Genomic DNA, 10,631 nt, shown 5'->3' with positions numbered 1-10,631 from the left:
CTTCGCAGTTTAACTGTATCTTTACCCTTTTGGGCTCTACTTGTAAGGTTTATTTATTTAATCCATAAACTTGCAATTCCATTGATAATTATGTAACTTGAGTAACTTTTTTTACCAAAAACGTTTTCGATCGGGAGTCATTCTTAAATTATTTTGGGGAATATCTTGACTTGATATAACGACATTGACGGATTTTACCCGTCTAAATTTCTTCGAAGTAGCGCGCGCCATTAATTTCTTCTCGAAATATAGCAACTAAAATACTTATTGTGGCTTGTATGTTTACAACCTACCATGACGCGCGCCGAGTTGGACTCGTCAACGGTCCAATATGTGGAACAGATATTTTACGAGTATCACTCGTTAAATTGTGGCCTATAATAATTAAATTTTCATCATCATCATCATAATATAACATTAAACTTAAATTAATATCATAAAATCTGTTAAATACAAAAAACAAAATTTGTTTTTGCACGCATTTTGCATTTGAATATTAATGTTATTTACTATATAATAAAATATAAATCGTATAAATTTCTTCGAAGCTGCTTTTTTCTCAAAATATTAGCCCAAAGCAAATGCTACGAAATAGCGCGCGCCGGGTTAGTCCTTAAACAATGATCAAGTAAATTATTTGTTCCAAATATGTTCAAACCTAACGACGAGTCCAACTCGGCGCTTGTTTTGGTAGGTTGTAAACTTACAAACCAAACATTTTGGGCGAATATGCGCCGCGCATATTCAATATTTTTACCGATTTAATCGTACTATGAAAATCGAGCGCTAAAGCAAATTTTGTCAAACATTTGTAGGTGTATTTTTTTTTCTTTTTTTTTGATTAGATAATGAAAAGAATATTCAAACAATATACACATAAATAGCAATGGCAAATTGGCTGACTATAAGGTCATGGCCTGAACAAACAATTTTTTTAAATAGTCAAGTGATGCTAAAGCAGAGCACAAATGTGTAATAAGTTAATAGATAAAAATACTGATTCAATGATTAAAATTATAGCTGTGAGTGTCAATAAATTACTGTGTCATAAAAAAGGAACGATGTACACGTGATCTGAGATACCAATATCTCAATATCAATGTATTGTATGTGTTTTTGATTGTTGTTGTTTTTAACGCCTTTTGCCTCTAATACTCTGTGTTAATATTATTTCGTTCCTACATGGGGACCCCTAGCTATAATGTACATAAACATATAAATAAAGATTCGGCGGAATAATAGGCTGAGCACCGGATAATAATTCGTTCCCTGCCAATATCTCGACTGATTTGGGTCCATCCGTCAAAAGATGATTATATATGACTAATGACAGACTTCTCAAATTTCACTATGATAAAAACAGCTTCCTTCTACCTAATTGCTTCCTATTCAATTGGTTATTCAGATCCCTTTAGATCTAATTGTTGTATATCTAAGGCAAGAAGATTGAACGGATTTGGATTCTGAAATGAAATAAGAATCCAAATAAGAATACCACACAGGGCAGAGGTACTCAGATGCGGTGGGATACATTAGGAAGCGCCTTCGTTTCGAAATCTTAAGAATGACGGTAATTTCTCTCCGGGGAGACAGAGGGGCGAGAAAGAACTTTGTCAATATAGACAGTTTAGATTTGAACTTGGAGCCGCAAGGCCAAGGGTGATTTTCAAAATATTGAATTTTTGAAGGGTTTTTTTTATATAGGGTCATTGTGACATTATGTGTACACTGTTTGAAACAATTTATCTGGACTCTGTAAACAAGTTTACAATAAATAAATTTGATATTTAAAGGAATGAAATAAGATATGCTACTAAAATTCTTTCACCACACAACACAAGATACAAGGGCAGGTCTCTCCCGAACGTTGGGATGGCCTGAGGTGCTTATCTCCTTTTCAGTAACCCTAAGCCACTCTGTGCCGAGGCACTATACTAGCTGTAGGGGGGTTAGTCCTACGAGCCAGAGAGTGTGTATCACCAGCCGAAGCTGTACCAAATCACAGCTTGGTAACTGGCCGACATGCATCCGACCGGATTTGAACCCGGGTCTTCTGCTTGGGAGGCGATCTTGTTACCACTACACCACCCGGCCGACTTTCACCACAATGAAAGTAATCATTATAGAATGTTTTAAATCTCTTTAGTCCCTCCTTACCTGTTCTACACAGGATTTATCATTGAGAAAAATTCTCTACTGTGGGTGTTTATCCTCGTCGAAAATTGTCTCTTTCCTACATTAGCTGCTGTCTCAAAATATTTTCTGAGCGATGGAATTATAAATTTTATGATTTCAATCATGAACCAAATCATAAGCGATCATCGCATCGATGAGAACCCCTCTCTCAACAGCTGTCTGGTCGAAAAGATCAAAATGAATGAACACACACCAGAGTCAACAGTCTTTCCCTCCGAGCTCGATTCATGTGCAGAGGAAAACTCCGCACTGGCAATCCTCTGTCTGGGTGAACAGAATGCTATCGATGTCATACCCAAGGCACACTCCGGAACTTTGCTTGATAAAGTTGAAGCAGGGAGGCTTTCTCCGGATCATGGGGCAGCGGTATTCTTGTCGAAAGATGCACTCAAACGTCACCAGGTCCGGTCAGGGGTTGGACTTGATAACTCTAAAAGAACCGATGCAAGAACTTCTTTCAGACTTGTCTTCTTTCGCTCAAAAATAGACCCTGACGGCACGTTGTCATGGGACAGTGAAGACATTCCCAATGAGAGCATCAGAGCATCCAGATTCTGTAATACTCTAAGCTTCAGAATGGGCCAAGTACATATATACCAACAAATATTGGATAAGCTTACCCTAGCTGACTTTACTCTGATACTGGATGCCATGGATCAACCCACATCTAGTAGCGACTCTCTGAATGATATGAAAACTAGAACAGAAACTCTCTTAGCAGACCCTTACTCACCCCCCAGCTATGCTGCTGTAAGTGTGATATTAACTAAGATGAAACTGAAAGACGCGAAGGAGGAGCTTGCTGCATGCAACCAGGAAAACAATGGTGCTGTAGCTCTATTAAGACAGAGACTAGGTAGATACCTAACTAGGGACACCGAACAGTCACGGGACACAAGGAGAGATCTCTTCTCTTACTCCCCTGAACCACCACTCCATGAAACTGCCCCAGTTCCAAACAACGATGTGTCTCCTAATGAATTCTGTTTTACTAGCTCACTGCCCAACGCGACGCTAAGGACTTCCTAAGATCGCAGCTGGACAAAAACTCCTCTACCCAGCAGAAATCCAAAACAAAAAGGAAAAGAGGACCAGCTGACACCACCTCTGGACTAAGTTTTCAAGGACTTGAAACTTACATCAAATCACTCGAATCAGTTACAGAAAACGAACTCACAAAGGAACTCAGATTCCTCAAACTGAGTAGTGAAGGAAGCTCAAAAATCAGGAAAAAGAGAATCACTCAACACCTGAAGAACCCTAATAATCTCTCCGCTGCTACATCTGAGCAACTCAGTGATGTGCAGAATAGACTGGAAGTAATGGAAAGGTCTAATGTGTCAATCAGCTCTATTCTTACCGAAATAAAAACCGAGATTAAAGAGCTAAAACTCACGATAACTGAGATGACCCCTGCAACTAAATCAACCGGGAGCTGCCAGGTAGCAACAAAATGCTCAAGTGGCGCAGATCTACTGAAAAATCTGTCAAAAGCTACCCAAGACACCAGCATGCTCCTGGAGAAATCTGAAATAGGTCTGAAAGGGCTCACACAAACCCTCAAAGACACTATGTCTGTAAAGAAGGATCTGGAAGTTTGGAGTCAGAGTGTCTTCAAAAGGGAAGAGAATGAAAAAATCAATGAAATCCATGAAATCATCTCTGCCTCAAATTTCAGAAACAACCAGGCAGACCCAGCTCCAAATGTTAGCCAAAGCTATGTGAGACATATCCCCAGGTCACCAGCTGACACACAGACTAACAGTGACATCCCCGGGCTGTCACCTAATCAGGGACGGTCTTCCTACAGGAGAGAAGACTTAGAACCCAGACAAAAAGGCAAGATAATCACAAAAGAAAGTGCAACAACTCCTCGCAGCACAGGGAGATCCAAAAGAGCGAGTAACCCAGTACCGCGCCAACAGAAAATTGTTCTCCTCTGTGACTCGACCATGCGAAGCTTTAAACCTTCCACGAGTTTCCAAAGAGGTACAATGTCTCTGTAATATACAGGCGAAGTTTGAAAGAACTTGACTCGTGCCTCGAACGAACAGTAGAAGAGATCTCAAACCTCAATCCAGATGCAGTGTACATTCACCTTGGTACTCGGGACATCCTGGAAGGCAACAAGGCTGATATTGTGGTGGGGTCATTAATCAAGTCTACTGAAAAGATTCTTAGACAGACCTCACAACACTGCCAAATATTCATATCTCACCCCTTTCTCCGCGACCATCCTGGAGAGGAATCGGGTTAGAATAGTCGACTCATCACAGAGGCAATCAGAAATCTTAAAGATGACAGTGAAAAGGCTGATTTCTGGATGAGGTCAAGAGAAAACAGAAACAACAACTTCTACCCGGGGGGATCGGATATCCCACACGACTATCTGTTTGTCCCAGATCAACCTCATCTAAATGACAGAGGTATCAGAGTAATCATGGGAAACTTCAAGACAAGTCTCAATAGTACATTTAGCAGGGACCGTACTTGAATTCTAGTCTCTCATTCTCAGCTCCTCCAAGTTTTCCGAGTTCTCTTCTTCTTTCCTCCTCTCCTCTTGCCTCTCTCATCTTCTATACCTGACTGATGAACACCGTCAACGGTATAATTTCCTGGAATGTTGCAAACATTCATGGCTTGCTCGGAAACAAAGTTGAGGATCCCGAATTTGTCAAAATCATCAGTCCAAATGATATAATCTGCCTCCAAGAAACCGGATGCGAAGTTTCCCTGAAAGGATACAAATTCTATAGTGACATCCGCAAATCAGGTAAAGGAGGAGGAGTAACCACTTTGGTTAGGAACACAAAATTGTGGAATATTGCTCTCTGGATAAATGCACACTCACTGCGGACCATACAATGAATATTGTCATTGTTAAAATCACGGATCCCGACAGCAATCTCAACACCTTTGTTGTCAATAGCTACATCCCACCTACAAATAGCAAACAGAAAAACCGCACTAACTGCTCCGAGGCAAACTTTGATGCCCTTCAGGAAAAAATAACCAGTATCAAGAATAACCCCAGTGATGAGCTATTACTTCTTGGGGACCTTAATGCCAGGATAGGAGTAGCTCCAGATTTTCATATGTATGACAGAGTGGACGAATTCGAGCTCTTTCCAGAAACTGGCAGGTCTTCCGACTTCATGGTCATACCTGACGTGGCACCTATATCTCAAAATAGGAACAGCCAGGACAAAATTACCAATAGACACAAAAACCTTTTGCTTGACCTCTGTGGATCACAAAACCTCCTGATCCTTAATGGACGTACCATCGGCGACTCTGCTGGAAAATACACATGCTACAAGTGGAACGGAAACAGCGTAGTGGACTACTTCATTGCATCAACATCCTTTCTCCACCGTGTCAAGAGCCTCTCAGTGGGTGAGCACACTCTGTTCTCCGATCACAATCCAATCTTACTCAGCCTTTGGCATAGACGAAGGGCCCCTCAAAGGAATAGTCAAGCTCCCACCAGTATCTACGAGGAAGCTCCCTTTCGATACAAGATCACAGAAGAAGGTTTAGCCAACTTCACAAAATCATTTGAACAGCCTGAGTTCATTCAAAGAATCTCCCAACTGACCAAAGATGTCGAATCCACTCCAAAAACCCATGAGGCAGTTGAAGCACTGAATAGGCATATTACAGAACTCATAAACGATGTCGCTAAAAAAGAGTTCGATATCTCTAAACAAACTAAGAATCCCAAACCTAAGTTCGCCTCATGGTTTGACGGCAAGTGTCACACTGCACGACGCCTTTTCAAACGGTCAATAAAAATTGTCGACAATAATCCTGATAACCAGAGAATCAAAACACGGCATCGTGCCAACTCTAGAGGATATCGAAAGATTGTCAATAAGAAAAGGGATGACTTCTTCAATAGCCTTAACAAGAAGATTAAAAACGGTAAAACTATATCCTGGAGAGATTTCAAGAAGCTTAAGAACTACAAGAAGGAAGAAGTCCAAACTGAAACGGAGCAACTCAACTCTTTCCATCAGTTCTACTCTGAGCTATATTCTGACAATCATCCAACCATAGACACTCTCACTAAAAGAGCTCTCCTCGAAGAAGCCAACGCCCTATCCGAGGGATCTGCCCCTAATGAGTCACTGAACAGCCCATTTACATCGGATGAGCTGAACGCTGCGCTAAGGGAACTCAAATCGGGCAAAGCATCTTCTTTTGACCACATCAGCAACGAAATGCTCCGGGGTCTGAGCGTAAATATGAGGTCGCTCCTCCTCAAACTCTTCAACTTGTGCCTGGAGACAGGAGTCTACCTCTGGAGCTAAAGTGTGATCACACCAATTCACAAAAAAGGGTGCATCAGGAACCCTGACAACTATAGAGCAATAGCAGTCTGTAGCTGTATCGGAAAACTGCTCTCTACGATGCTGCTATCTCGGCTTGTTATTCACCGCCAAATCTCACATCCTGATCCACCCAACCAAGCAGGCTTTACCAAAGGAAGTCAATGCAATGACCATATATTTACGCTGATGTCCACCATAGAAAAATACAAGAAAGTCAAAAGTAAAATATATGCAGTATTCATTGATCTTCGCAAAGCTTTCGATCTAGTCTGCAGACAAGCTCTCATGTTCAAACTAGCCTGCTATGGTGTCAATGGTGGCTACTACGACATCATCAAAGACATGTACAGCAAATCAGAGGGTCATATCAAGATGAATGGTAAAATCAGTGAAGCATTCAAGATCCTTAAAGGAACTGAACAAGGACACCCACTTAGCCCTGAGTTTTTCAAAGTTTACTTTAAAAAGCTGTCTGACCTCCTTAACGAAGCTACTGCGAACTGTCCGACACTCGCTGGACTTTCAGTGACTCACCTAGCGTGGGCTGATGATCTAGTTATACTTGCCCTAGATCCTGAGTCTCTCCAAAAGTTGCTTACGATTATTGGGGACTACTGTAACGAATGGGGTCTGGAAATCAATATCTCCAAAACCAAATTCATGGTCTTCAATGGCAAAGGACCAAACATTCCAAATTGGCGCCCTTCCATTCACGAAAGAGATATCGAGATGGTCTCCAGCTACTGCTATCTTGGGATTATTATAAGCAACACAGGGAAATTTCGGCAAGCAACTGACTCTCTATACCGTAAAGGACTTGGAGCTTACTTCAGCTTGAGAAGCACTATAGACCGGAGATTCGTTGATGCATCCTGCCTTAACAAATTATTTAAGGCCAGAGGGGGGGGGTAAGGGGTCAAAAAATTCTACCAAAATATTATTTTCTAAATCGATTTAATTTTTGATGACAAAAACATTGCTGCTATTCACATATTTGTAGCTGATTAACTTTATTTTATAATTGAGGTTAACCGATTTTCACAAAATTGACTATACAACATTGAGGTTAATAAAATTGAGGTTCATATTTTATTACACTTCATAATTTTTTGTTATTTCGGTCAGCAAATGTAAACTCTAAATTTTAGGTTCATAATTATCAGAAAAAGTAATATCCAAACGTGATTAAATGAGGTTAACCTCTTCTTTTAGATATAGCGAGAATAGATCAAATGATAGAGTTATTATTTTCATCGTAAGTTTACGGTATACAAATTTCTTAATAGATGACGTGTTGATTGACTTTCTTTTATCTTGAGAAAATGAAAAAAATGAGGTTAACCATCACATTTTGGTACCGTAGGGAATATACATACGATTCTTACTTATGTAATGTACCACAATATCGAAGTGAGGTATCTATTGGTATCACAATGCCTACAACTATAATCACGTGACAAAGGTGATTTGAACTGACCATATTTTAGTAGAAGGTTTTACCCGTAAATGGCTAAAAAATGAGGTTAACCTCTCATTTTTTGAATATCTGACCAGTCAATTACATGTTAACCTCAAAAACTTAATCGTTATACTGTGCAAATGTTTTACTACATATATAATAACGTATTGATAAACCAATCCCACTGTTATATGGTCTAAAGCGAGGTTAACAACCAAATTTTAAGCAGTTAGTGTTTACAGGAAGTCTTGGTTAACCTCATTTTTTACAATACAAGGACATTAATTACTGAAAGTGGCTAAAATCATTTAGGGGACGGCCAGGTCTGATCAAGCAAACATTATTAAGTGTATAAAAAGTCCTAACTAACGAACTGTGATACATTCCAGTGAATATTCAAAATTTAGAAAACACTAAATTTCATCTATCTCAAAACACATTTTTTGACCTTTCGATTCCTTAGTTGAGAAAACCGGCCACTCCCTGATATTGAGATTTGGTACAGTGGTTCCTTGGACAACTATCTAGATATCTGGTGCAGCGATTTTTTTTATTTGACTCAGTTCTCGAATTATGAGGTTAACCAATTAAATTTTTCGAATTTTTGACCTGGTTAACCTCATAATTCGAGAACAGAGTCAAATAAAAAAAATCGCTGCACCAGATGTGAGGATAATTGTCCAAGGAACCACTGTACCAAACCTCAAGATCAGGGATTGGCCGGTTTTCTCAACTAAGAAATCGAAAGGTCAAAAAAGTTACAGCCGTTTAAAGTTCCAGTTTAACATGTAATTACAGGTAAACCTCAAAATTGAGCGCGCGATATCTCAGAAGCGCAAGGTCAGATTTTGATCCGATTTTTTTCTTTTTGTTCGTCTCCAGTAGCTATTATCAAATATGTAAAAACTACAAAAGTGCCATTTACCCCCCCCTCTGGCCTTAACACCCTTGTTAAGCCAATTCTACTTTACGGCTGTCAAGTTTGGGCCCCGGTTCTACCCACCGTCAATAAGGTCCTCTCTAGCTTCAGCAAGTTTCACAATCTTGATCATGCGGTCTCTCACATCGCTAAACAGCAACTTGAGCAAGTGCATCTACGACACCTAAAATACCTTCTCGGTATAAACAGAAGGGCAGTCAATGCTACAGCCTGGGGAGAAACTGGCTCATACCCAATCATTATTGAAATGTTGAAACTGAGTACTAAATATTTCAAAAGAGTTATGAGCCTCCCCTCTACACAACTAGTCAAAGCTGCAATGACTGAGCAGATTAACCTCAAATTGTCATGGTTTGTAGGCATCGAATCAATCATCAAATCATTCAACAACATCGACCTTCTTGAAAGGAATTCATCGTCGCTGTTGAACGCAACCTCACTCGCAGACTCCTGCAGCCCTGAATTAATCACAGAGAACCTGAAAAAACAGTTCCGCGATTCCTGGGGTTCTCTTGTGAAAGATTCTAAAAAGCTATCATTCTACAGTGAAGTCAAAACAGAATTTGCATGGGAGCCATATCTAACCTATGCTAGGTCTTTTCAGGACAGAAGGGCAACCACACAGATTTTGTCCAGTTCTCATCACCTTAGAATTGAAAGGGGGAGATATGACAAAACTCCAATTGATGAAAGGACCTGCAACTATTGCGAGCTTAACACCAACCAGCTATTCATCGAGGACGAGAATCATATGCTCCATTTCTGCCCCCTAGGGAAAGGTCCTAGGGACAAATTTCAAAATCTCAGTGGAAACCTACTCAACAATGTTGGTAATGGTAGCTTCAATCTTGCCTCCACGTTCATGTCGCAGTCTGATTGCAAGGATACTCCCAGTGATGAGGACGTAAGTTTGATCAAACTCTCAACCAGCACCATTAACAAGATCTACAGACTAACCCTCAACTTCAAAGACAGTCTGAAAGCAGATAATTAGTTTCCTTTCTCAGTTTTCTTTTTTTGTATTCTTCCTTCTTTTTTCCTCTCCTCCCTTTTTATCTCCCAGCTTTGAATCTGTGATGGATGTGATGGAAGGCTTGCGTGCACTTTTATCCCTACATGGGCTCCCGGCCGTGCGTCCATGTAGGAGCTGTGGGGCCTTCCGAGTGATAGGGTTACAGTGACTGCTAGTAGAGAAAATATGAAGGTTCCACCAGTAGACATAAGTATCGAAAGCAGGGCATTGGCTCGACCTCCGAGGCGGGGTATCCGTGAGGACCCTGGTCGTAATCAGCTCTGCACTGTTTCAGTGTATCCTGATGCCTGAAATCTCGGACACTGCCTACGTACGGGGTAGGCAGCCACGGATGATTTTGTCTGTGAGCTTTTCATCACTTCCTGACATGAGCCAGACCTCAGCTGGATCCTTCCTTTTCCTTTTTCTTTACTTCCCGTTCAGTCTACCTCTTCATCATCAGTTTGAGTTGCTTCGCCTTGCATTCGAACTTTGCCTCCACAGCTCACCACGGCACCTCTTTTGGATGCCTCCTACCGGGCAACACTAGCTCTCAGACACTGGCTAACTTACCGCGCACGGCTTAGTTCTGTGTCTTTTCTGTGGCCGTGTATTCCGTTTTATGCCACCCTCTCTGCCGTTCTCGCGCTTGCGCTCACCCACTCATCAGTGGGCTGTTCATTTGACAGA

At 40.9% G+C, this 10,631-nt stretch overlaps 1 protein-coding gene across 1 annotated transcript in view; it reads left to right on the top strand.

The window, feature by feature from the left end:
* Positions 1-10,631, top strand: part of LOC134818822 (mini-chromosome maintenance complex-binding protein-like) — a 31,545-nt gene that overhangs the window by 9,106 nt on the left and 11,808 nt on the right. The gene's annotated exons all lie outside the window — the stretch shown is intronic.

This window comes from Bolinopsis microptera, chromosome 7 (assembly GCF_026151205.1).
Source record: "Bolinopsis microptera isolate Bmic1 chromosome 7, MBARI_Bmic_1.0, whole genome shotgun sequence".
In the NCBI taxonomy this organism is placed as follows: domain Eukaryota; kingdom Metazoa; phylum Ctenophora; class Tentaculata; order Lobata; family Bolinopsidae; genus Bolinopsis; species Bolinopsis microptera.
The sequence above is the reverse complement of the archived record's forward strand: the minus strand, read 5'-3'. Positions and strand labels throughout refer to the sequence as shown.